Source organism: Myxocyprinus asiaticus, chromosome 8 (assembly GCF_019703515.2).
Source record: "Myxocyprinus asiaticus isolate MX2 ecotype Aquarium Trade chromosome 8, UBuf_Myxa_2, whole genome shotgun sequence".
Classification (NCBI taxonomy): Eukaryota; Metazoa; Chordata; class Actinopteri; order Cypriniformes; family Catostomidae; genus Myxocyprinus; species Myxocyprinus asiaticus.
In genome coordinates this window covers 15,263,134-15,288,762 of record NC_059351.1, presented here as the reverse complement: position 1 = coordinate 15,288,762, position 25,629 = coordinate 15,263,134, and the positions used below count along the sequence as shown (strand labels likewise).

The 25,629-nt window shown below is 38.7% G+C and overlaps 1 pseudogene; it reads left to right on the top strand.

Moving 5' to 3' along the window:
* Nucleotides 1-1,731: 1,731 nt before the first annotated feature.
* LOC127445569 (unconventional myosin-XV-like) overlaps nucleotides 1,732-25,629 on the top strand; it is a 46,004-nt pseudogene continuing 22,106 nt past the window's right edge.

The window sequence follows — 25,629 nt, the reverse complement described above, 5'->3', positions numbered from 1 at the left end:
CAACAAATGAGAAATGCTAACTATTCTTTACCTGATGGCTCAATTGTAACTGGACCAGGTTATGAAGCAGTTAAGTCTCCTAATTTGTCAAGTGCACTTCAGAATCAGGACATTCGCAATGCTACCAACAGGTTGCCTGATGGCTCCATAATAAGTGCTGATGCAAGTCTCAAACCTACATCACCATCTCTGTTCTCTGCCTTGAGAAATGAGGATATGAGAAATGTCTCCTACAGGCTTCCAGATGGATCAGTTATTGCCCAGGCTCTATACAAACCAAGTAGTCCACATATTGCATATGCCTTGAAGAATGAAAACATTCGAAGGGCCACTTACCAGTTACTCTGTTATCTCAGCAGATCCTCGAAGGCATAGAACTAGTCCAAATCTATCACAGGCACTTCTAAATCAAAACCTCCGCAAGCTCACATACCGAGTACCTGATGGCTCACTCCTTACTCAAAGATTTGCTGTCCCCACCTCGCCATATTTAATGGATGCTCTTAAGAATCCTAACCTGAAGAATGCCTCTTACCAGCTACCATCAGGGCTCTCCACATATATGACATCCTCCAGGCAGGTGATTATTGGGCCAGATGGCCGTTATGCTGTGGTGTCACTCAACGAAAAGGTCCAGGTGGGCCAGAGGAGCACTGGGCTCAGAATGCCAGAGAGAGGCAAACTGCAGAGGATGTATGGGCTTCACAACGGGTCTTGCCTCATGATACAGTACATCAAATGGTCCTTGTACCATGATGAGAAAATGATGGAATTCCTTACTCCCCCACCCACTGGTCTTAGGCCAGGGGAGACAGAGCTGCAGTGGGTACCAGATCATGAAGGGGAGCCGAAAGGCCAGTGGAATGTCAAGGTAAATCACTTTAGACAAAAACTTTTCATAAAGAGTTTCTTATTTACATAAATGTTAATGTTTTCATTCTTTCTGTGATGGTTAACTAATCGTAACCAAAGTTATAAATACAGAGTATTTATTCTGCCCTAGAGATGCTAACCCTGTTTCATGCTGTCATTAGCTGCTCTTCTCTTTCTCAGTTCTGCTGTCGTTTAAATACTAATTTGGAAGGAGATAAATCATTGATTTTGAGAGGCATCCATTTATTGCTGCTCTTCCATTCAAAATGTCCTGGTGACCTTTACAATTTAATTTGAACCTGTTCTCAGGGTTAATTTTGCACATAAAAACAAATTCACCATAATTATCATGGTGTGTGTCTCTTGTGTTTATGTGTACAATATACTAAACCTTCTACGCCTTCAGTAAATCTTAGGAACTATACATAAGCATTGGTTTTAATCAGCCTAAGCCTAATATTGACTAACTTGCAAGTTGACAGAGATGCATTTTTCAGATCAAACAAGTCTGTTAGGGTTTGAGCATTAACAAAAGGCCCAGTCAAGCTCACCTATCTTCATTGGGGTTTGGCTGCAGTCTGCAACTACATCAGATGTCAGATAAGATTTACAAGGCTGATTATAACTATGCTCAGGTTACCTTTCTGACCAGTGATAGAATCTCTGCATTAATGTAATGCAGCCCCTAATAAAGGCAACTTGGTGTAATTCCCCAGAAAATGTATTCTCTAGTGTAATTCAATGGATTGACAATTATGAAATGCTCCCATATGTTTTATTTTGTATTTTAATTATTTGCATAACTAGACTTTTTTGCATAATGGTTTTTCATGACCATGAGTACCATTTTTTAAACAGATGTATTCAATAAGGAGCCTACCTACTGTGAGGTACAGGGAGAAAAGGGAAAGGGATGGAACTGAGGACATGACACCAATGGAGCGAGTCAACATAAAAATAAACGCACAGTTAGTGTATGTGGATAATTAGATTCTAAATGAATAAATTCTCTGTCCATTTCTGGCAGGGAGCTAAATGAAGCAGCAATTTTAATAAACCTGAAGATTTGCTTTGACCAAGAGCTTGTCTATGTGAGTTATGTAGTTATACCCCAGTAAGCATACACATACATCACCAAGACATCTGTTAAATATTACATCATTTGAAAAGAATAGCATGCTAATTACTGTGTACAAACACACTCAAAATATCTTCAATATCATTGTTATTAAGATCATTTTTAAACCTAACCACATGGTCATTCTCTCCCGTGTCATCTAAACAGACCTACATTGGCAGTATTGTGGTATCAGTGAATCCTTACAAACTATTTAATATTTACAGAACAGACATGGTTCTGCAGTACGAGGGCCATGCTTGGGAGATAACCAACCATGAGTCTGAACAATCAACAACACAATCACAACAACTCGATCTCCTCTATACTCTAATGCATATATGTAAAACTTACCACCATATACTGTGTATAATTCAAAGTAAGAGAAAGACACCTACCCTGTTTGATTATGCTTCTTTGTTATCAGTCATCTATTTGCCATTGCAACCACTGCCTACACAACAGTGATGGACATCAAGAGAAACCAGTGCATCATTATAAGGTGAGGTGAAAGTGTTTGTGTATGTTTGTCATTTGTTGTTGTGAAGTTGACTGTGTTAAAAAATAAAGCATGCAGACTGTGTAAGTTTGTGTATTATTGTGTGCCTATGTAATGTTGTATTAGTAAAGTGTTTGTATTGTAGTGGGGAAAGTGGTTCTGATAAAACGGAGGCAACCAAACTGGTTCTGGGGTACCTCACTGCAATTCACCATTACACAGTAGGTATGTGTAAACAATAATAAAATACATACTTAATTTCCTTCATAGACCTTGTTAATACAAGTTGCACTCACACATCCTTACTCTTAAAGTGATTTCGCCAAACAGGACCTGTTCTTGGATCGACGCCATTGTTGGGCTTGGAACAACATTCCTATCAACCAATCAGATTTTTGGGTTAGAAAATGGGTTGTGCTTAGGACTGGAGTTGGGGCTTCAATCACATATTTTTCAACCTTTCATTTCCATCCAATTTTGGGGGTGGTTTTAAGATAGTTTTAGGGATAAGGCTATTGTAGGACTATGTTTGTTTCACAGGATTGTTGCTCCAGGACAAACAAAAGATGTTGATCCAGGAATACATTTCACTTTGCAAAATCCCGGTCACCACAGACTTGCATTCATATAATAGAACTAGATTGAATGTCATGTAAAAGCCACTGACAAAGACATTTGTTAAGAATTCATAACAGAAAAAAAAATCATGGAATGCAAAAAAATGTCAAACAAATGTTAGCAAATGAACATATAAAATGTTTATTTTATATATATATATATATATATATATATATATATATATATATATATATATATATATATAAATTTTTCTCTTTAATGCTTTCCTCTGTACAGATTGAGGTAAATTTGTGTAATTTAGTATTTATCTTTTTTGTTGATATTCTAATTATACTAACCTAGTGTTAGTTAATTGTGGCAGCGGGGGTGTAGTCAAGCATCTCTCCAGAGAGAGAGAAAGCGGTAAGTGCACTTACACCTGAGCTAAATTATGTCTAACACCTGTCTCTAATTTCAGTGAGCACAGGGAGAGCGGCATAAAAAGAGCCACACCGCAAGTAGATGAGAGAGAGAGCCTGGGTACCAGAGATCATATTGTGAAGTTGAGAGTTTATTATTGTGAAGAAGTTTGTTTATTTTTGAGAGTGAAGTACTGAACGGAGTGAAAACCCTGAAAGAGTGTATCTGCTGCAGTGAGGAAAATAAAATGCCTACCTGAACCAGGAAGTCTGCTTCTCGCCGCCTCCTTTCTTTGAAAAGTGTTACATTTAATATATTAAGTTTTATTTCTCAATATTTAGACTGTAGAGGCAACTCCTCTGTTTGTCCTTTGGGAATGCTAAGATGGTTGGAAATTGCAATTCCAGCTGCTTTGGAAATTTTGTGGAGGTCTTTTTGGAGGAATAAGTAAAGTGTTTTATTGTAAATGTAGAAATCAGATATCACTTCAATTCTGAAACATATTCAGGAGATCGTAGTTCAGTCTGTTGGTCAGTGGGAGCATGTAGGTTTAATTAAAATGTCTAAAATATTATGTAGTTACACTTAGTCGCCATGTCATCGTAACATTTCTCAAACCTAAAATAGTTGCTTGAGAGGCGACACAGTAAGGGAACTGAATCTGTACCCCCCTTCCTGACCTTTGTGTGAAAGTAGGGCAGTAAGGTTGTTACTTAACCTCAGAATGTCAAAGAGAGAGAGTGAGAAATGGAATGAAAGACTGATTGAGAAGGGACTGGTTAATCGACTGGATGTGTATTGTTTTTATCAGAGGGGTGATCAGTGGTGCCATAACCTCCCAGTATCTACTGGAGAAGTCCGGGATTGTTTTTCAGGTCTGTTGTTTCTTGTCCCCTTAACTAATGAAAGACTAATGAAGCTTTGTTTTCGTCACTGAGATTTGGGACCTTATGTGGACTGTGCATGTGCAGTCCAAAGAAGAGAGAAACTACCACATCTTTTATGAGATGCTGGCTGGGCTTCCTACTCATACAAAACGGTCATTCTACCTACAGGAGGCCAAAACCTACTACTACCTGAACCAGGTAAAGACATTTACAGATGCAAGTTGCAAAGATATGCAGATCAATAATAAATAGATGTATCATATAATAATACAAATGTAATTTGTCATGGTTGTGTCTTGTTATTTCAAGGGTGGTAACTTGAGATCATTGGGAAGGATGATGGGGAGGATTTTAGAAGGCTACAGAGTGCCATGGACACTCTCCACTTCAGTCCTGAAGACCAAAGCAGCATATTCAGAGTTCTGTCGTCCATACTGCATCTGGGCAATGTCTTTTTCCATTGAGTGGAGGTATAACACTAACAAAAAAGTATCAAAAAGTATCTGGATAATACTAGATGTATGTCTCTGTGGAACAATAATGGGCATTTCCCAATCTGTGGGCATTTTCAAACTGAGATGGGCATTTCTGAACTATCCAATGAAAGTGGGAACCTCAATGTAGTAGTCAAATCGTGTATAGCAGTTGAAAAACGCCCACTGATTGGTAAATACCAATTTTTGTTCTGCAGAGAATAATGATGGTAATACCATGTTTTTCTTTGAAGTACCTTATTATTTAAAGATTATTATTTTATTTAAACTTGTTAGCCTGGAAATACAATGGATTTTTGACTTGTGCAATGGTAATGCCATGTTTATTTGGAACTGTACGAGAACCATGGTAAATATCATAGTAAAATGGCACTAAATATCTGATAACAGATATTGATGTGAGTACAGGAGATTCGAGCAGTTGCTGATCTGCTTTGGATTTCTCCAGAGGGTCTACAGAAAGCCATCACCTTCAAAGTTTTTTTTTTTTTCAGTGGAACACAAAATTAATTTAGGAGAATCTTAAAGAAAGACTTTTTTGTGGTTGTATGTTGTTTCTTTGTCCCCTTGGAGCTTGACAGATGTAGTCACTATGAACTATCATCATTTGAAAAGAGCAGCGTAAAGATTCCTAAAAATGTTCTTAGAAAAAAATAACATGCGCATGCGTGTTTGGAGCGACATTAAAGTTCATAAATAATAACAGAATTTTTATTTATGGGTCAAATATGTCAGAGCACATGCATTTGTCGCTAAGCCACCTTGTAATGACATGTAAGCTGGTTTGTGTTAATGAGTTCCAGTAACCTAATTTAATTATTCTGAGTTCAGCTCTATGTAAACCACCGTAATACAATCAGGGTTGCTCAGGGCTTGAGAATCTTAACACCCAATAGCTTACTCACTGCCAGAATACCTTAACATTACATCACACACAGATCAATGAAGATTAGCGAGGACACCCGATAAGAAATATTTGAAAAGTATTATACACAGAGCACCATTACATCAACCTCTAAAGTTTCTTAAAAATATCAGATTCAAAATTTATCAAAGAAAATGTAAAAGTGGCTATTTGTGGAGAAAGTTGCCTCAGGTGTCTTGAAAACCTTGTAAAGCTGGGTTAATTTTACTGAAAACCTTTAAAGTCCATATAAATAATACAATGTCTAAAGTGTTAAGACTTCACCACTTATATCTGCACTCATCTAAGAGAAATCTCATCTTGATTTAATCAATAACAGTCTATTAAATGAATGCATGAATCTCATGAAACCTGTAAAAAAAAAAAAAGAAAAAAAAAAAAAAGAAATTGGGGGGTGAAACCTGGACATGTTTTCATGATGTTCACCTGAATATTTTTAACACCTTGTGTCACCCTGTTTTTTTATGTCAGCTTTATGGAAAGAGGCTTTATGAAATAAAGAAAGGTGTTACATGAATACTATGTTTGATTGTGTGAATGTGTTTGTGGTTTGAGTCATGTTGAGCATCTTGCTTATTTAATAAGTAAAGCTCTGTTTTCCAGAGGCCACAGGTTTGTGTTTACAGCACCACTTACGTGGATCAGCTGTCACATAACATTATCAATTGAATACACTGCCTATAACTGTGTAAGTGACATAGAGTGTGTTTAGGTGAGGCTAATATTTTATCCTGGTCAGCTTCTGGGTCAAGATGATTCATGATTATCGATTTAACCAAAAACAGTCAAAAGCTTCATCGAAAGTGGCTTGTATACCGTGAAAAGGTGCAAAAAGGACATTTTAATGAAGCTTTTTATGTACACCGAATCATAAACTGAATCAGAGCAATCTCTGTTACAAAGCATTGCATTTTTAAACTAAATTTGGAGGCAACTCAGAAATAACTTTACTCTGCAGTGTAATGACTCTAAGGGTGAATCTCTTGAAAACATATAGAACATTAAGGCTATTTTAGAAACATTTTTCCATTGTGCAGATTTTTATTACAATTAAGCATTCCCCATAATATAATCAAATTACAGCATTTATTTTTTACTGTTATATTTAAATGAATTATGTTTTTACTGAGGGAGGGATGTGCTTAATTTTCTTTAAAATTTGTCAATGCTAAAACAAAATTGTTTTAAAAACATAGTCCAAAAAATAGGCTTAATTTTCTTTAAAATAATAATAATAATAATAATAATAATTATTATTATTATTATTATTATTATTATTATTAATTTGAAAAAAGAAAAGTTCTTTCTTTAAAAATTTGAAAGTTATTTCAAAAATAATTTATTTCTTTTGATTTTAGAGTGAATATGACTTTTTATGGCCGTCAGTTTTTTCTTGACTTTTAATTTGACTGAATGGTGATCGACATATAACTGTGTAGCATGTTGTTTGTTGTTTTACAAGATGCAATGACAGAAAAGATTTATACTCCCCTCACAGTAGAAAGTGCCGTGGATGCCAGGGATGCATTGCACTCAGTAGCATTATCTTACAGCATTAACAAGACCTGTACAGTCCCAGAGCACCCTCTTTAAATAGATATATTTTATTACATTGAAGTACATCTTTCTCAACTCCAATCACAGAGATACAGTTGCCAAGATTCTTTATTCCTTACTCTTTCATTGACTGACAGAATGCATCTACCCCAAAAATGATGCTCTGTCCATATCTTTACTGGATATATGCGGGTTTGAGGTAAATAACACCACTCCCATGTACTCACACAAACATATACACAAACAAGGTCCAGATAAGTTGCATGTGTTACCTTGCAATGTCATTCCATGTAAAGGGCAAATGGGGTTAGTTTCTGCATCACCTTTTTTTTTATTCAAATTCTTTATTACATTGGAATTTAGCTCCAGTTTTATATCATTCAAAAAAGCACCTTTATCATTAAAAATTTCAGATGTATTTCTCCATATTTTCTTATCTTGGTTTTGTGTTGTCCAGAATTTGAATTTCAACAGTTTTGAGCAGCTCTGTATCAATTATGCCAATGAAACCCTCCAGTTTTTCTTCACCAAAATTATTTTCAAACAGGAGCAGGTGAGAAAATACACACATGCAGACATGAATGCAAATGTTAGTTGGTAAATTAAATAACCCTGGTATGTATTTAGTTCACACTTTGATATTCTGAAACTCTGAGAATCAGGGGAAGATAAAAATAACAAAATCTCTCCAGATAAAAACACACAGTCAATCTCTCTGTCTTTACCTGAAGGAGGAGTACATTCGAGAGCAAATCAGCTGGAAAGTATTGGCCTTCACTGACAACCATGCATGCATAGACCTTATATCTGCAAAACCCCATGGGATACTCCACATTCTTGATGAGCAGAGCTGCTTTCCTCAGGTAACTATTTTACACACTTGTATTTTAATGTTACATGCTTATAATGCCTTCTGTAGCATAAACCTATGCTTTTGTTAGATGAATGCACTGCAGAGTTTATTCTAGTTGATCACAATATCCATATTTACTTTGTGTTTTTACACTACACTGGCAGACCACTGACAACACCTTCCTTCAAAAGTGCCACTATCAAAATGGAAACAGCCCTCTCTACTCCAGGCCAAAAATGCCACTGCCAGAGTTCACTGTGAATCACTATGCTGGCAGTGTAACTTACCATGTACTAGTAATTGCATAATGCACAGGCAGTATTTTAATTATACCATTATATAATGCCAAACGGAAGATAGCATAGTACTCTCTAATGCATATCCTGATTTTTTATGAATTTACCATTTTTGCATTTTTGAATGTTCTGATTTTAGGTCCATAAATTCCTGGATAAGAACCATGATCAGGTCCGACAGGAAGTATTGGATTTATTTATGCAGAGCCAGGACAAAATGAGCCTCTTAATTTCTGTATTTGTGAAAAATTAAAACATTTCTTTCATATCTCAGACATTGCACTTTAACAGCAATTAAGTGAAAATGATAGAGAGCCTATAAAGACATGCTAATGAATAAAAAAGACCTTAGTAATCTCAAATGTGTCTCCTCCAGAGTTTCAGAAGAGACTTCAACTATGTATCAACTGTGTGCATTTTTCAGTGGTACCAAAGTCAGAGATTTCAATACAAACATTTATCATCAAATTTTCCCAAGATGAATGCTATCCACATTATTTTAAAGCTCTAAATCTATGTCAAAATTTTCTCATTTGAATTTATTTTTATTTCTCTTAATGAATTTTAAGAGAAACATCTGAGATATATACTTCAAAATATAGGGGCAGTGTACCAGTGGTACCTGAAGTATGAATGTCAACATATTTTCTCTTGTGCGTGTATAAATGTGTTTTCTAGATGGTGTCAGATCTCTTCATAAAGCATGCTGAGATGCTTAATCAGCAAAAAGGAGCAATGAACAGGAACAGCTCAGTGACTCAGAGATTTCAGCCCTCTACAGTGGCCGCCAAGTTCCAGCAATCACTACAGGAGCTCCTTGACAAGATGGAGAGGTCCCACATATGCACACATATTTACTCACACACAGAGATGTATTATTTCCCTGAGAAGTTCCTAATTATGAGCTCTGAAGAAGCAATTATAATGTGATGTGTGTTCAAGTGATTCTTGTTTTGTTATCTCATACTGTATATTGGCTAAATGAATTGATATCACTTTACAATAAGGTTTCGTTAGTTAACATTACTTAATGCATTAGGTATCATGAAGAAACAATAAACAATATATTTCTTACATTATTTATTAATCTTTGCTAATGTTAGTTAATAAAAGTACAATTGTTTATTGTTAGTTAATGTTAGTTCATAGTGAATTAACAAATGTTAACTAATGCAACTTTTGATTTTAAAAATGTGTTAGTATTTGTTGAAATTAACATTAACTAAGATTAATAAATGCTGTAAAAGTATTGTTCATTGTTAGTTAATGTTAACTAATGTTGTTAAATAATGTTAACAAATGGATCTTTATTGTAAAGTGTTGCCAGTTAATTTTCTGGCAAGCTGAAGCTAGTCTTCACTGACAATGCTTAAAATGCATAAAAAATCATTCTTTAATTGAAATTCCTCCAACTTGGAAAGTCCGGGTGTAAAGGAAAGAGTTTCCTATTACCACATTGCGATGGCATTCATGTGCGCTTATCTTGTAAATACGATCATTCAGATTTGAAGGCAGCATTACACACACAAATCAGTACATACACATGTGTTGTAATGTGTCTATTCTTAGATTTTGTGACTTTAACTGACATTATTTAATCAATTGAATCTCTTCTTCTCTTGCAGGTGCAACACATTTTTTGTGCGCTGCATAAAGCCAAATAGGAACAAGGTAGAAGCAGACATTAATTCTTAGGTTAATAAACCTTATTCAAGGTAGACAACATATTGAGAACAAACTGTACTTCTATCCCTCACAGCTTCGTTTTCATCCCTGTCAAATTAACGATGGTGCTACTCAGAATAAGGTCCATACTACTCAAAATATTTTAGTATTGGAGTCAATGTATGCTTGATAGTAAGGGTAGGATAGTACAGTCAGTCAGTTGTCATTGCAAAATAAATCCCAACAGGGTGATCAGGAACCCCAAACTGTCTGAGTGGCCCACTTATTACATGGCTTTTGTTTTGTTTTTTGTTTTTTTGGATTTTTCCCCTTTATCTCCCAATTTGGAATGCCCAATTCCCAATGTGCTTTTAAGTCCTCATGGTCGCGTAGTGATTCGCCTCAGTCCGGGTGGCGGAGGTGGCCTTCTCAGACAGCCGCGGAGACATAGCGCGTGTGGAGGCTTCACGCCATCCACCACGCGCCCCACCGAGAACGAACCACATTATAGCGATCACAAGGAGGTTACCCCATGTGACTCTACCCTCCCTAGCAACCGGGCCAATTTGGTTGCTTAGGAGACCTGGCTGGAGTCACTCAGCACGCCCTGGTATTCGAACTAGCGAACTCCAGGGATGGTAGCCAGCATCTTTACCACTGAGCTACCCAGGCCCCCTATGTGCATGACTATAAGTATTTGTGTGTGTTTGTGTTTAGGAACCTGGTATATTTGACTCTGATTTGGTTATTACTCAGCTCAGATATTCAGGAATCTTAGACACAATCTATATCAGGAAGGAGGACAATCCAATCAGAGTGCTGCTCCATAAATTCTTAAATTGGTACCTACTCAACATCTGTTGCTTATTACACAAAGCAATTGGTGCAAGTGGTGTGTAATGTAGTCTAGTGCTATATACAGTATAGATGTGAACTGGAGTGTAGAATACTGCTTTAAGCATCATTGGGAATGTGTCTTCAAGTACAAAGCCCTGCTGGGAATGAAGAAGCCACCACCTCCAGATGGAGATAACTGTGTGATAATTTATGAAGCTCTACCCAATCCTAAAAGGAGATTATCAAGTAGGTGTGTCAAAGGTAAGCATAATAAAAAGACAGCACTTTCAAGAATCACTCCTTCTCAACACTTCATTTTCTGGATGTGGTGATAAAAACAATGTCTTTTTTACATTGTTTAATCTTTGTTTGAATTATATTCTTCTGGTCTCAGCTCTTCCTGAAGGAGGTTAATGGAGAGTAAACGTGATTGTATGATGCACGTAGCTGCGCTGACACTTCAGAGCTACGTGCAAATGCATTTTGTCCACAAACAATGTTCCATTTGGACATGACAAGACTCCAGGCCCACTGCAAGGGCTTCCTTACCAGGTAAACATGAAATTCAACTTCAATGACGTGCAATTTGCAAACGTATTGCATGCTGACTTGACATAATTTCAAGATTCACAGCTAGAAAAATGTTTTGCTAAAGTTCTTTCTATGAATCCAGGTGATATTTTGAAGTTCAGGGATTTCAACCCTGCTGGAATATCTAGCCAAAACCAGTTTTTGTTTGTATCTGGTTTTACATGATTTCTAGCTGGTTGCAATTGGACACAAGCTAGTTTTGGAGATTGATCAGCTAGACTACCAGCCAGTTGCACCCAGGTCAACCTGGTTAGGGCTGGTAGATCACTTTGGGTAAGCTGATGGGGAATTGGTTGAGCTGGTTAGCCATGTTCTAAAATACAGCTTGAACTGATTGACAAGCTTAACCATCTTAGGCTTGTGTTGGCTTGTTTTACAAACTGTAAAAAAAATTATTTGAAAATAAAAGCAACATTTTTCAACACATTTCCAAAACTATGCAACCACAACAAAGTTGCAGACTAAAGGATCACTCAGACAGAACGCATTCTTGCATCAAAAAAAGCTATATGCAGAACTATGAATAGAACCGAACGTAGGTGTCTCTACATGTTTTAAAAGTTGACAGGTGTTTTTTTCTGCATCTGAAAACTTGGCACTCCTGCACTTGATGCTGAAAAAACAGCAGGGCACGCTACAAGTCAAAGATTTCCCTCTAGCATATTTACATTGAAAAGCATTTGAAAAACAGCACAGATGGACACAAAAATATGTTTGGTGTGAACAGCCTCTAATGTAATATACCACTTAAATCACAGTAACTTCCCCTCACCCTCCCTCTGCTTTTTAGGCAACAGTTTCTGAAAATGCGTATCAACCTGATCAAATTCTGTTCAATGGTACATCTTATTGTTAATCGGAAAAGATACATCAGGGTACGCTATCTAATAATAACGAGTGCTAATTTTTACCCAATATTATTAAAGAATAGAATACTTTTAATGATCAATGATTCATCAAAATTTCAAACAGACAAAACTCAATGTTATGCAGATCTCAAGCTTTTAACATTTTCCACTGTTCTTGATGTTGTCTCTCTCTGTAGGAGTGAATAAGTAGGTAGGTGGTAAATGTTCCAGTATTGTTACAAGCCACAGCAGATTGTTCAAGTGCCCCATTGTGTCTTGTGGAAGACTGTCTTCTTAATTACTTAATAATATTTTTGTTTACATTTTGACATACAGTCTACACTGAGAGCAATGTCAGATGCGCTTGAAGGGTAGATATTGTGAGGCTTTTCAGAGGGGTGCATTTCTCTGGGTTGTCTCATTTCATTCCCTTGCTCCTTTTGTTGTGAATCAGTATATAATGAACACAAATCCGAGCACTGGCAACGGTGATGAACCACTGAACACTGGGACACGTATGACTCACCTGCAACACGATAACAAGGTTGCGTCTTTAAACACAGCTGTTATTGAATTAACAACATCACTGTATACATGACACTGTCATGCATTTTTGTGGTAGATATTAAAATTAACAGTGTTATTACGAAAGATAAATGACTTAAAAGAATAAATAAAAATACAAAGAAGAGTATTTTTAATCTTCTGCTAAACACTCTGTTTAAAAGGTTGTTTCCCTTTCATGCACATTTTGGTTTTCAGAAGACATAATGACATTTCCGGTAAAGGAACATAGTGAATGACGATCCCTGTTTTGTTTTGTTTTTCGGTGCATACTTGGAATTTTTAGGGAGGGAATGTTTCAGTGCACTGGAACAATTCTGCGATTGGGACAGCTCTAGAAATGGCCTGCCCTGACTACTGAACTAGGGAGCTGATTGAGACGCACCCTCTGTTTATTGCTTTCTGCACATCATAACCACATATTTAATCACCACCTGCATTTCTGTGACAAAATATTCCTCAGAACTAGACATTCATTTGAACATGAACATGTACATACATGAATATACACCATAGTACAGTATTATTACCATATTCATATACCATGGTATTTATAAGTTATTCCAAGGTACTTATAATGGTATAGCTACCCTGGTAGTGTTCAAAAAACAATATTACAATGATAAGACCACGTAAGTAAAATATAGATAAGGCCAGAATTAACCAGGAAGACATATCCTGGACAATCTGACCGTTTTGGTAAAAATGGTTGCCTGGTTGAGCTGATTTAACCATGTTTCAAAACAAACCTAGTTTACCAGCTTGACCAATTAAAGGCTGGTATGACTCAATATTTCGAACAAGGAAAAATATTCAGAAAATGAAATTTACTAAAATAATGCCAATGCTGAGGAATATGTGCTTTTTTTTTTCTTTCTCGTAGCTGGTAGAGAGCGTCATTCAGAATGCTTGGCTTTGGTTCAGGCTCCTAGAATACAGACAGACTCGCAGCTCACCCTTCCACTGGACATCAACAACCATCTGATGACCAAATACATACGTACTCATTTCAGGGTGAGTTTCTTGCCTGCTTGCACACACAAACACAGCATAATCATATGTCTCTCACATTAAGGACATAATGCAATACATTTTGCCTAATGTGTGTCCAGGAGTTGCAGTTTGGGATGCTCATAGCACCATTGGAGAACTCACTGACACATCTTGAAGATGATCTGAAGCAAGATGCTCTTGATGTGTTTATACTAGTAATGTATCATTTGCCATAAACTCAGTCTACTAGTCACACTTCTTAGAGTTCGAACTGCTGAGAGGATTTTTGGTTGCCCCCTGCCCTCCCTTCAAGAACTGTACACTTCCAGAGTGAGGAAAAAGGCTGGAAAAATCACTCTGGACCCCACTCACCCAGCCCACTACCTTTTTGAATTGTTGCCTTCTGGGAGGCGCTATAGAGCATTGAGCACCAGAAATGTCAGGCACAGGAACAATTTTTTCCCTCAGGCTATCCATCTCATGAACAGTTAAAACTGCCCCATTGAGCAATAATTAATGTGTAATACACAGCTTATCCAACATACCACACCTCTTCTGCCATTACATTCCCTTGCTTCTGTATATAACAGATTTGTATTTGTATATTGTAAATATGTGTGTGTGTGTGTGTGTATATATATATATATATATATATATAATATTGTCTTATTGTGTATTTCCATATATACTTTATCTTCTATTCACTTTTATTTTTATTCTATATTTTTATAGATGTCTTGTTTGTGCACTGGAAGCTTGTGTCACCAAGAAAAATTCCTTGTATGTGTAAGCATACTTGGCAATAAAGCTCATTCTGATTCTGGCAACTTCAAAACTTTGATCAACCATCAAGACCCAGTAGGAACCATGTAAAACCAGCCTACATCAGTTATAGCTGGATTTTCCAGCAGAGTTAGTGTGAAAGTCTGAAAAAGAATTTGTTCCATTTTTAAATCAAAATATATAATGTTACCTACTATTTTTGTGTGTTATGCATTTGTGCTTAATTAATTATGTCAGTTTAGCAACATGTGCTAATAAAAAGCTATCCTAAAATCATGTAAAACCAGCCAGCATCAAAAGGATTTTCTAGCAGCGTTGGTTTGAATGTTTGGTGTATGTGTGTTTTGTTTGACAGATCTTGCATTTCATGGGAGATACAAACCTGAACGGTGCTCAAGAAACCCTGTTTGGAAATTATATCATTCAGAGGGGCCTTGCCACTCCACCAATCAGAGATGAGATCTTAGCACAGATGGCTAATCAAGTGTGGTGGGATAAAAACAGCAGAAACGCAGAGAGAGGCTGGTTGTTGATGGCAGCCTGTTTGAGTTCCTTTGCCCCATCTGAGAAGAGGGAGAAATATCTACTAAAGTGAGACAACACATGCAAACACACACAAAAACATATAAGCACATTCGCAGTTTTGAATAAAGCAAGAGTTGATGTATATTTTGTGCAATAAGGATGTTTTAGTGACCTCTTTGAGGCTGGTTTATATTTCTGCATTGAGACTATGCTAAAGGCTCTGCATTTATAGTTCTGTGTTGGTGTGTCTGCATCGTTCTGTGAGTACATGTGAACATGCTGAGATTTAGGTATACATATTTTTTTTTATTAGACATGTTGTCTTCCATGCAGAGAAAAAAATAATCAGACATATACTGTAGTGTGTGCTTGCTCTTGAGTTGCTTAAATAATAATAAATAAATATTTTGGTGTACTTTGACACTATTTGCTGAAAAAAAAAAAAAAAGCATCAAATTATTTAATAACTACTAAGTTAACTAACACAAAATAGGTGATTTTTTAAAGCTTACAAGCTGGACTTTACAATGCTGTGACGAGGAGGAGGGCGGATCAACCAGGAGGGGGATAAAGACGAGTCGGAGGCACATATGTTTGCATGTGTGTCTGTGATAGTTTATGTTTGTTTTAAGTACATTTTCTGATTAAACTTTACGTTAACTGTTCAGCCGGTTCCCGCCACCTCCTTGCCCATCCTTGAACTGTTACAAATGCATAAAGGCAATATTACCAACTCTTAATAGATGCTTTTTAATTTGCTGACAAACCTTAGTGTTCTGTTTTCATAGCTTATGAAATATGTTTACTGACTGTACATACTGTCAAACATATGGTCAAAACATCATACAGATGGGAAAGGTCTTGACTAGAATACAACAAATATTGTTTCACTCAAGTAAAAGCCCAGAGAAAAAAAGCCTAGAGTTAATAAGTTGTAAACGGATGATTTTTGTAGCGTTTTTGCTTGTAACTTCAAGAAACATAAACAGAATGTAAAAACAGCAGATGCTACCAATTAAAACAAGCCCAAATGTGATATGATGCATGGATCTTAAAATAATCTTGGAGATGTCCTTTTTGTTATCCTGGGGGATGGTCACAAAGTGGAACGATTGGTCTGTGTTAAGATGATGCATGGTTACATTTTTGGAGAGGTGCATGTCAGGTGCCTACTCTGTAGGTTCGATGGAGAAGTATAAATGAGCCTTTAAGGCCATGAACTTAGACAGTTAATCTGTCTCTGTCAGATTTGTGTCAGACTATGTTCTGAATGGCTTTAAGGCACTGTGCCAACACAAACTACTCTAGGCCATGCAGAAATCTTACCTGATCCCAGAAGAATTTCGCACCTATTCTCCATTACTTCTGGAGTGGACCACCAACCGCAAGAAAGCACACACGGTGCTCCAGGTGCACTGTTTTGATGGTAAGAGACACCTTAAAGCTCATATGTTTGTAATGCACCATTTATTAACAGTCCTGATAGTGTATTTATTTTATTTTTTTCTTCTTTGTCAAGATAAAAATAATTGATCATTAATAATTCTCACCTAGTTAAAGTCTGGCCAATAAACAAAACACCATTTCCATTTCCACCCAGGTACAGTGATGGTATCATGCAACAACATCATGGCACATGAATATACACCATAGTACAGTATTATTACCATATTCATATACCATGGTATTTATAAGTTATTCCAAGGTACTTATAATTGTATAGCTACCATGGTAGTGTTCAAAAAACAATATTACAATGAAAAGACCATGTAAGTAAAATATATGTAAGGCCAAAATTTACCAGGAAGACATACCCTGGATAATCTGACCATTTTGTTAAAAATGGTAGCCTGGTTGAGCTGATTTAACCATGTTTCAAAACAAACCTAGTTTGCCAGCTTGACCAATTTAAACTGGTATGACTCAATATTTCAAGCAAGGAAAAATATTCAGAAAATGAAAACAAAGTTTTGGTGCCATATCCATACAAATGTTATCATTATACAGACAACACTCAACTGACATATGATTCTTCGCACACTTATTTGCATCCCCCCGCTCCCCAATAATATCCTGTCCCCACTCTAGTACTGTCTCTGTCAATTAATACATGTTAATACATCCATCTGGGTCAGAGTGGAAATCAGGACTTGTGTCATCTGTCTCCACTTTCCTCTTATCTATTTAATCAGTTCCTCTGTCATTCCCTATATCTTTCTTTTAGTCTCTACTCTTTCATCTAATCTTGCTTGCTTGCTGTCTCTGTTTTTTTTTGTTTTTTTAATTCTTCTGCTCATCCAGTTACAGTCTCTCTGTCCTCGCCTGTTTGTGCTGGAGCAGATTAGTCGATATGTGATAGTGTGTGTGCAAATGCGTGTGTGTGTGTGTGTGTGTGTGTGTGTGTGTGTGCTGGTACAGATAAGACATTCAGTCTTCATTATCTCTTACTACTGTTTCCACCTATCAACTGTTGCATAATGTAACCATTACAAGTTATATATATGCATATTGTTCATATAGTATGCAAAATTAGGAGTAGTATGTGCCAAATCATAGTGAATAGCGCATAGTATTTGTATAGTATACAGCTTATCTCATTGCATGATGTATAACTTCACATGCTCGAGAGAATATACCAGAGAACAATTAATGAGAGTAATTAAATAGACTAATCTAGTATCTAAACTTTTAAGAGGGACAGTTCTCCTGGGGCAACCTACGTGACTTGCTCAAAGACATAATGATGGAGATGGCTCATGGCTCGCACTTTAGGGGATTCGAACCAGCAACCTAATGGTTACCAATTGCTCTTTTTTTTAACGGAGTGCATGATTAACTCACTTAATCTTACAACTGTTTATATGTTATTAAGACTATGTAATAATAACTTCGTAGGTGTGTCTTTCTTATGCCCTGGCAATTCCTGGTCAAATGAAGAGGACCATGTAGGAGACGTTCTACAACACAGGTGATAACTCTTGAAACAATGAATTTTGAGAGATTTTCTTGAATCTATTGCATCAAAGGGTCAATAACCATAGTGACGTCGTGTTGAAAGGCATGTCCTCAGACAGTCAACAGGGTTGGTCTGTTCTGATGGAAGAGCCGGCAGAGTGGGTGGAGTTAGAAGGTCATGATTATGTTCTATATCTGGTGTGCGACCAGGAGCTGCTACCAGACTTCCCCATGCAGAAAACCTACTTCATCTTCTCTACCGAAGACCCTAACAGGGCACGACCTAATGCAAGCATGAATGCATCCCAAAATATGTGTTTCTGTTTAAATGCATTGTAGAGCGCAACAGTCTGGTTCCGGAAGTAACAGTCCCATTTATTTTCTTTCCACTGGAGAATTTATTTTTAGCTATTAATTATAAACCGTTATAGACAGACCTACCTTGAGCTCAGAGGTTGCTAATCAGTGGTGTATGCTCATGTTGAAGATATCAGTCCATGTTATTTCTTCAGTTTAAAAAAAAATTGTTTAATTGTGGAATTTCTGATGAAGAGCTACAGTACCCATGATGCAGCAGAGAAAGATCCACCAATCAGAGAGTTGCGGCAAACATGCTCTGCTGCGACCGCCCACTTCCATGATGCATTGCGAGTGATGCAATCAAGTCTGTCTCCCTACACTCTCAAACTACTTATACATTTGTATATATCTGAATGTTTTGCATAAAATAAATATATTTTGGTATCACTTTTCAATAAGTTTCCATTTGTTAACATTAGTTAATACATTAGGTATCATGAACAAACAATGACCATTATATTTTCTACAGCATTTATTAATTTTTGTTAATGTTAGTTAATAAAAAACACAATTGTTCATTGTTAGTTCATGTTAGTTCATAGTGCCTTAACTAATGTTAACAAATACAACTTTTGATTTCAAAACTATATATGTTGAAATTAACATAGATCGATTGTCAAATCGAAGCTTGTAATGATGTGATTCACCTCAGAGCTGGTTGGCTTGGTTCATGGCTTAGAACTCTTATGAAGAATCTTATGAAATCCTTATTGAAAACAATGAATGGGGAAAACACTTCCGGAACCAAGATGGCTGAAAAGTGGGCGGGTGCTGTTGCGCTCTAGTTCTCAAAAGATCTCAAATGCTTAATACATGTGTACATGTTTGTGTATATGCAGAAGTCTCTTTGGCATTGAATTTGATGAGGATGAGGAAGGGTCGCTCTCATATGCAAATCGAACTAGCGCCATTGCAATCAACAGTCTACCGATTTCTGAAGGCCACTTCAGTCAAGGTAGCCACCTCATGCTTTCTGACACATACAGACCATGAATCTGCCATGCCACAGGAAATATATATTTTGAGTTGAGCTTGTGAACTTTATATGATGAGAGAGAAAGATTGGGTGCTCCAAAATAATGTAATTTTTACTGTGTTGTCCTTGGTGACTACACACGAAACAAACATACATTACATCGCCACATGCTGTCCTACTCAAGCTACTTATACATTAATCTGGATACATTTGAAAATGGCGTTTTTGTTTTCAAAACGCTCTCCGTCCACACTGCCATTTTCAAAAAGTTGCTCGTCCACATTGAAACATACGAAAATGCTTAAATCCCCTTACTGCGCATAGGAAAAATCACTGTTGCATGTACGGTCTGAAATGCAATTGTCCTCATGTTCCGTTGCCAGACACCAATTCCGAGTGAACTTCCCGTCACTTTTGAAGGAATGCAATGTAAATGTTGTATAAAGTAACATTTATCTTTAACAATGCTATCAAAGTGAATATCAGACACAACAGTGCTGCTATAACACGGGCCACCATCTTGATTGTTTTGGTTGAATGGATCACATGGCTGCGTCACATGACAACAAATGTGTCATCGTTTTCAGATATATCCGTTTTCCCAGTCCACACTACAACGTGAAGACAGCATTTTAAAATGTATCCACTTGAGGGAGCGTTTCAAAATGCTGTCTCAATTTGGACAAAAGGCCAAAAGGTAGTGAAAAATATGCATTTTCAAACTAAAATGTATTAATGTGGGCATGGCCCATTACCCTGATTTCGCTTTGCATGTAAATACCTTTACTTGCGTTCTTGCCGGCGTATTCAATGTGCCCAAGCATGCCTGTTTACGTTTTGATGACAAAGGTAGAGAATAACCTGATAATATCAAGCTTATTTTTGATAGTTATCAGCAGAGGTGGGGGACTCAAGTTACATGACTTGACTCGAGTCTGACTCGAGTCGCAAATTTAAGGACTTGTGACTTGCTTGACTAAATGAAGAAAATGACTTGACCTGACTTTGACTTGAGAACCAGCAACTCGAGACTTGATTTGACTTGAACTGCATGACTTGACAATGACTTGAATGTTTTTTATTATTATTATTTTCAGTAACTTATTATAAACAGTAATATTGCAACATCAATTAATTCATATGCAAAAATGTAAGCCTGCCAGCATCACTGATCTGCATCTACACTGTTAACGCTGCACTCACAACGCGCCACAATGACAGATGATTGTCGAGTTCCCAAAATAATCTCCTTTGGATATAATGATTTCGCATTGGACCGTGTGAATTAAAAAAAGACTGGCTAGATGCACAATATGCAACACAAAATTATCCGATACAACCACCACAACCTCGAATTTCATCAGACATTTCAAAAACCACAAGGAAATGTAAATAAATAATTTTGTTATCATTTCATTATCCAGAAAGATTAATGTGTAAAATTACTGTTCAAAAGTTTGAGAGTTGTCAGTAAATTAAAATTATTCACGATTAATCTCATGTTTTGTAGCACGACAAGTTTGAAATTGCCCGAATTTGCCTCTAAATGTGTGTGCCTTTTCTAAACCTTCTCAACAGTCAACAATATACCATAACCATTTGCTGACAATATAAAAACATAACAGGCAGATCTGCAGTCACAACACTTTATTTCAAACGTGACAAGTAGTATAAAATATACAGAATGACTCCTGATGAAATCGCTAGTTACACTTGTAACTGTGGTTCTGTGAATTCCAGATGACCGCCGGAGGCAGTGTAAACACTATTGGATTATCGCAGCACCAGCGAGATAGGTCGAGAGAATATAACAACAAAGTCACGTAGTGATGTATGCTGAGCCCTGGGGGTTATAAGGCACAGTAGGTCAGCACTCTGCCTCGGTACGCCTTTCTCGCGCATTCCGAGTGACTAAGAACTCTGGCAGAAGCAGTGTAAACACTATTGGGTGACACATACCAACATTGTCATGAGGAATGCCACCCACCTGATGAAAAATTAAAGCCGCTCCTGAAGAACTGCAGAACTCACGGCATGATGAGCAGCATCATTGACCTTATAAAACCTGGCAAACATGCATGGAGAAGCCCAGGTAGCGGCAGTGCAGATGTCCGCCAAGGAAACTCCTCTAAAAACAGCCCATGAAGATGAGATGGCCCAAGTGGAATGGCAAGTTAGACCCCAGGGCAATGGTTTCCCTGCTGCCTTGTAAGCCAGTGTAATAGTTTCCAATATCCAGTTCGACAACCTCTGCTTCGACACTGGAGCACCTTTTTCACACCACCATAGCAGACAAATAACTGGTCTGACTGTCTAAATTGAGCAGTAGTGTCCACATAACACTTCAAGGCACGAACAGGACACAAAAGTTGAGCACTTGAATCAGACCCTGAAGAAGTCTGAAAAGAGGCCTGTTCAATGTGCTGGTTTATGAACTGAGGAAGAAGGACTTTTGGAAGAAAAGAAGGATTGGGTCGTAGTACCACCCCGGAGTCATCCGGCAACCAATGCAAACACAATTCGCTAACAGACAGCGCGTGCAACTCACTGACTAGTTTCGCAGATGCAATAGCCAACAAAAAAGCAGTCTTCAAGGATAACCATTTAATGTCAATGCTTTGCAAGGGCTCAAACTGGGATGAGCAAAGGAATGTAAGCACAAGTGGCAAATCCCACACAGGAACGTGAGGATTCCGAGCAGGCTTCAGACAGTGTGCACCCTTCAGAAGACTGCAGACAAGACTGTGAGATCCAAGAGAAGATCCCCCAACTGGAACATGATATGCAGAAATCGCAATGACGTACACTTTCAATGTGGAAGCCGCTTTGCCCTCCTTCAATAAATATTGAAGAAAGCTTAAGATGCTCGGAATTTCACAATTTGCAGGATCGAGCCCCTGCTCCTCACACCATGCAGAAAAAAGCTTCCAATGGGAAGCATAAGTCTTTCGTGTGGAAGAAGCCCTAGCATTGGAGATGGTGTGAATAACCGCAGGGTCACAATGCTCCAGAGAAGGATTTAACCCAATGGCCAGACCCAAAGCTGCAGACGAGCTGGATCCAGGTGCCAGACACTGGCCTCTAGCTGGGAGAGGAGGTCCTTCCTGGGGGGAAGCTTCCATGGATTTCCTGTCAGAAGTCTCAGCAACAAAGGAAACCATGGTCTGGCTGGCCATCACGGTGCCACAAGTAGCACTCTGTGCTTGCACAGGGAGATCCTGTGTAACGTCTCCCATAACAGAGAGATAGGTGGGAATGCATATAGTAGGCAGTTCGGCCATTCGTGAGACAGTGCATCCTGGCCCAAGGGACTGGACACTTCTGTCTTTGCGAACCATAAGCAACAGTGAGTGGTCATCTCTGAAGCAAAAACATCCACCTCTGCTCTTCCAAATCATAGCCAGATCTCCTGCACTACTCTATATGAAGTCTCCATTCTCCTGGATGTACTCGATCCCTGGAAAGAGCATCCGCTGTCTGGTTGCATGCTCCCGAAATATGAGCTGCCCTCAGTGAAGCAAGTTGCTGCTGACACCATGTCAGGATCTTGTGAGTAAGCTGTAGAGACCTGCGGGATTTTGTGCCGCCCTGGTGGTTCAGATGGAACACTGTTGAGGTTTTGTCGGACCGAACGAGAACATGGCGGCCTGCCAGGACTAGCATGAAATACTTTAAAGCCATGAACACTGTACGTAGTTCCAGCAGGTTGATATGTTCTGTAGCCTGGGTTGGTGTCCAGCGCCCGCAAATTCCCCTCTGATTCCATTTGCCGCCCACTCTGTGAGGGAAGCGTCGGTCATGACCAACTCCCGACAAGAAGGAACAACACCCAGGGGCACTCCTGCCTTCAGCAACTCTACCTGTCTCCACCGCCTCAACGCACGTATGCAATGGTGAGAAATTATAATCAGTCGATGCCGATGTCTGGTGGTATCTAGCTACAAACTGTTGTTCCATAACTGGAGTGATGTGAGGTGGAGTAAACCCAGGGAATCACCACTGTAGCAGCCGCTAACATCTCTATTAGTCATAAGACCACCCAGTACTGCAAAGACATACCCAGGCAAAAGCGAGCCAAGATTTGCAGAATGTTCATCACACATTCCTGAGACAGGGAGACAGACATTAGGCAGGAATTCAGGGTCATTCCTATGGACGTAGTGGTCTGTGTTGGAATCAAGCAGCTCTTTTTCTCATTCACAGAAAAACCCAACTTCTGCACATGTCTCAAAAGCAGTCTGGAGTCTTGCACAGCCTGCCGTTTTGTGGGGGCACAAAGAAGCCAGTCGTCCAGATAAGGCATAATACGCATACCTCTCATCCAAATAGGAGACAAAGCTGCGCTCACACACCTTGTGAAGATGCGAGGAGCAAGGAAAAGACCGAAAGGTAGAACTTTGAACTGGTAGGCTTGATTCAGGAAACTGAAACACAGAAACTTTCTGTGATGAACAGCAATTGGGATGTGAAAGTATGCATCTTTCAGGTCGACACTTACAAACCAATCGTCTGCTGCCACAGACCGAAGAACATCAGCTGTGCGCAGCATTCGAAAAGGAAGGAACTTCAGGAACAAATTCAATGCCTCAAATTGAGAATTGGCGGAAACCACCGTCCTTCTTCGGAACAAGAAAATATGTTGAGTAGAACCCGTCTCCCTGAACGAGGGGATGAACTTTTTCTATGGCTCCCTTCTCTAACAGTGAACGAATTTCCCGAGAGAGAGCCATTGAACGAACTGCGTCTCTGACAACCATAGGAACAATTCTTGAAAATCTGGGAGGCCGGCTTCAAAACTGTAGAGTATATCCCCTGCTCAGAGTCGTCAAACCCCAGGGGTCTGCTGTGTTGGTCCTAAAGTACTCCAGCTGTTCTATTGAAAAACGATTGACCACTAGCCTGAGTGTCTCAGGCTTTATGTGTGTGACTTTTAGTGGTCGCGGGGGGATGCTGACAGGGTCCTCCTGGCAACTGTCAATGAGGTGGCCAAAAAACTCAAGCATTCTCAATAACACGAGGCCTTTGAGAGGGCTGTGACTGAGGTGTAGCGAGCTGGTGGAAACATTGCTCCGATGTGGCATAGCGATGTTGGGTCTGAGCTGCTGGCATCCTAAAGGTAGGGTTGCGCTGCACCTGCATCAGTTTATTAGTGGCCTCAGTCATCTTTACCCTCTTTTCCAACAGTTCCAGAACATTAGGACAAAAAAGATGCCTGGGAACAAATGGAAGATCTCTCAAGGTTTTCTTACAGTCTTCAGGTAGCCGTGCTTGGGCAAGCCACACTTGGCGGCGGGCTGCCAGAAGTGTGGCTGTAAGACTACCCAGCTTGCGGGTCACATGGCCCATTGCCAAAAGAGCTGTTTGCAGAAACTGTGAAATCGAGGGATCAACATTTGCTGGTTCCAGCATACTGGTGGCAGCAAGAAGTAACTGACAGATTGTGTTTTCTGCAGGAGTTATGTAGGCAACAGACTTGTTGGGCCTCATGTATTCCGATAGAAGACAAAGGCAGGCCTAACACAGTCGTAAAACCTAACTCAGGCCCACATACCAAGTCATAAATTTTACTGATAAAAATCGCGCCAAAATCAAACAAAGGGAGTCCAAAACAGACTACAAATCCCATGAAGACTTGCTTACTAAAGGATCGAACTCTCAACTCCTATTGGATGAGGCACACGACAGAACGCACCTCAACCATGACATCATCAGGAGTACAAATACCTCTGAAATGCTTCCGGGATTTGCTTCCAGCAACTTTGCCCACCTTGTGTAGACGCAGCTCATCGCTGCTTTCAGGTGCAGCCTTGTGGCATGAGGAAGTAACGTCCGACTTGAAACTGTGGCCATACAATCTCCATCTCGCTGGACGAGTTGAGATTACTCTGTGTTCCACCGAACACTAACAGATCCGAAGGAGACCGCAGAGCAATCCGCACCTTCATCTGTTTGCCTGCAGAAGTGAAGAGATAAAAGATTTCCCTTCCATCTTCAATCAAGTCGACGTCGCTGATTTCTCCACCAGCCCGCCGAGAATCAGCAGCCATACCGCC